The 3,330-nt window shown below is 46.9% G+C and overlaps 1 pseudogene; it reads right to left on the bottom strand.

Annotated features, from left to right (window-relative positions):
* Window positions 1–2,633: 2,633 nt before the first annotated feature.
* LOC116555390 lies at window positions 2,634–3,330 on the bottom strand (annotated as a pseudogene).

Raw genomic sequence — 3,330 nt, 5'->3', positions numbered from 1 at the left:
AAAAAAAAAAAAAAAAAAAAAATCTGTTAAAATGCACCCACTCTCAGGCTGACCTCACTCAGTTCAGAAAACTAGACCCAGGTACATCACAAACTGTCAAAGTCTAAAAAATACAAGAAAATCATGTATATGGTCCAAAGAGATTTCATATTTATAGGGTCCAGCCCTATAGGGTTCTGTGAGCCCCACCCTGCAGGTGCAGAGATGAGAAACTGTAGAAATAAAAGACACAGACACAGAGAGAGAGAAGGGAGTTCAGGGGTCCACTGCCAGCCAAATAACGGAGACCTGCAGTGGCCCCAAGTGCCTGGACGCTCTGACTTAATTTACTGAGTACAAAGCAGGGGGCGGGGAAGGTCAGGGAGGTAACGGTGGTCGGTGGTCAGTGACAGGGTCAGGTAAATCTCGTGTCTTGGAGACAGGGGGCCCAGGACTTTCACGTAGCCAAGGCCAGGAGAAAACCTAATGCATCAGCACTCTTCATATATTTGTCAGAAATATTAAGGACATTAAGATTATGTTACAATTATTCTTACCTTTTAAGAAAAAGAGAAACCAGGTGCAGAAGCGGGGCGTCAGAGTGGACGTGGAGCGTGACCGCTGAAGCCAGCATCACATAGAGACAGTTAAGCTCCCGGATATCTGCGGGCCTCCCTGACAGCCGTCAGGCCCACCGCAGGAGCTTGGAGGAGTGGAGTTTTCTCCTGCCTTCCCCAGGAAGGAGACGTCTCGGCCATTTCGGACACCTCTTCCCCTAGCTGGCTGAACAGCGGGCGCTTCCCCAGCGCGGGTGCTTCCCCAGCGCGGGCGCTGCCGCACAGCCGAGGAGCCCTCCAGCAGCCCTATGTGGGCATGACAGAGATCTTAGGGCATCATGACTTAGGGTCACTTTGTTCACAGTGTCACCTCAGTTCCATGCTTCATAGCCCAAGAGTCATTAGTAAGATTAAAGGTTACATTGAGTATATATCTTTATAGGTAACTGTAAGATTATATACGATTATATGAAGGAATAACTACGTGCCTACATTTCTAATTCTCTTCTAAATCAATATTTATATGGGAACAGGCTGAGGCTCCAGACCCTTGCCAGAGCACTTTCAGGGATCCCACCTACATATATTAAGGAAAACAGAAGAATGAGAAAATTCCTCATCAGAAACAATAGAGAGCAGGCGTGAATAGAACTTTAACACGCCAAAAGAAAAAAAATTGTCCACTCAGAATTCTGTATCCTGTAAAAATCTACTTCAAAAGAGGAGGAGGAGCCTGGTGGGTTGGCTCACGCCTGTAACCCCAGTAGTTCAAGACCAGCCTGACCAACATGGAGAACCCCTGCCTCTACTTAAAAGTACAAAAATTAGCCGGACGTGGTGGCGCAAGCCTGTAGTCCCAGCTACTCGGGAGGCTGAGGCAGGAGAATCGCTTGAACCCGGGAGGCAGACGTTGTGCTGAGCCAAGATCGCGCCGCTGCACTCCAGCCTGGGCAACAAGAGGGAGACTCCATCTCAAAAAAAGAAAAGAAAGAAAGAAAGAAATAAGCCGTGAGCCACAAAAAGATATGGAGGGGCCTGAAACGAATATGGAAGAGGCTGGCCTCAAAGGCTACACACTGTCCGTGTCCACCACAGAACGTCCTCGTCCAACTGCACAAAACCAGCAGGAGTGAAATGTCGTCAAAGCTGGCAGAGAAAAAAACAAGAGAAGCCTAAAGATTTCCCGTGGGAGGTAGGGCGAGCCAGAAGACAGAACACCTTCCCAGTCTGAAGGACAATGTAAGCTGGGGCCGGGCGCGATCGCTGACGCCTGTAATCCCAGCACTTTGGGAGGCCAAGCCAGGTCAATCACCTGAGGTCAGGAGTTGGAGACCAGCCTGGCCAACATGGTGAAACCCTGTCTCTACTAAAAATACAAAAAATAGCTGGGCGTGGTAGTGGGCACCTGTCATCCCAGCTACTCCAGAGGCTGAGGCAGGAGAACTGCTTGAACCTGGGGGGCGGAGGTTGCAGGGAACTGGGATCGTGCCATTGCACTCGAGCCTGGGCAACGAAGGGAGACTCCATTTCAAAAAAAAGATGCTATACTGAAAACCGTAACATTGCTAAGATTAAAGGTCTTACCAGAGAGGTAAAAACCCACAGAGTGGAATATCAATTCTCCCCAAATTAAAGATTCAATGCAAGCCTAATCAAAACCCTAGCAAATATTTTTGAGGTGACTGACAAGTTGTATAGCTACCTAAGTTTTAAGATTAAAACTTGTCAGGGCTGGATGTGGTGGCTCACACCTGTAATCCCAGCACTTTGGGAGGCCGAGGCAGGAGGATCACTTGAGATCAGAAGTTTGAGACCAGCCTAGCTAACATGGTGAAACACCAACTCTGCTAAAAATAAAAAATATTAGCTGGACATGGTGGCACATGCCTGTAATCCCAGCTATTCAGGAGGCTGAGGCAGGAGAACCACTTGAACCTGGGAGGTGCAGGTCGCGGTGAGCTGAGATTGCGCCATTGCACTCCAGCCTGGGCAACAAGAGGGAAATTCTGTCTCTAAAATAAATAAATAATTTAAAAAAAAAAAAACCTGTCAGTTGCCGAAAAAATAATTTTACTCTTTTTTTTTTCCAAATTAATAGGTCTTTTATTGCATCATTTAAGTATCACAAGTAGGTCTTAGCTATGATAGGCATTTTGTTTCTGTAGCTGGACAACTCTAAGGTCTTACTCATCAGTCTGCTGAACAGTTCCTTTTTCAGAGACATAGATACATCCAAAAATTTCCGGATATCCTTGCTTTTAACTGTTGTAGCTTGCTGAATCAAAGCCGCTGAATTTGAAACAAGCTCAATGTCATTTCCTTCAAGGATTAATTCATCTTTCTGGGCTTGAGATACTGAGCAGGCAACACGTGGTCTCATTCGAGCCCTGCGGATGTATTTTTCACCCAAGTAATTTCGGATTTCAACAAGAGACCCATTCTCCTGGATAACGACGTTCATGGGGAAGTGAGCAGACACAGACCTCATCTTGTAACGGAAGCCCAGCGTAACGCCCTTGCTCATGTTCTGCACATGACTACAAACAGTACGAACTGTAGCCAGTTCCTTTCGGTTACCCCACCATTTGTCAACCTGGAGCCTCTTTTTTATCTTTCCAAGAAGGCTGAGTTCTACATTGATGTGATTGAAGTCCCTCCGCAGGGTTCCTCTGGGGCCCTTCACCAGAACTGTGCGTCCCTTCAGAGTCATGTCGACATTTTCTGGAATGTTGACAGTCTGATTGCTGAGAATGGTCTTCATTCTCGCAGTAACGCAGCAAAGAAGGAACGTCTT

This window comes from Sapajus apella, unplaced genomic scaffold (genome assembly GCF_009761245.1).
Source record: "Sapajus apella isolate SASKATOON/1434 unplaced genomic scaffold, GSC_monkey_1.0 scaffold15, whole genome shotgun sequence".
In the NCBI taxonomy this organism is placed as follows: domain Eukaryota; kingdom Metazoa; phylum Chordata; class Mammalia; order Primates; family Cebidae; genus Sapajus; species Sapajus apella.
The sequence above is the reverse complement of the archived record's forward strand: the minus strand, read 5'-3'. Positions and strand labels throughout refer to the sequence as shown.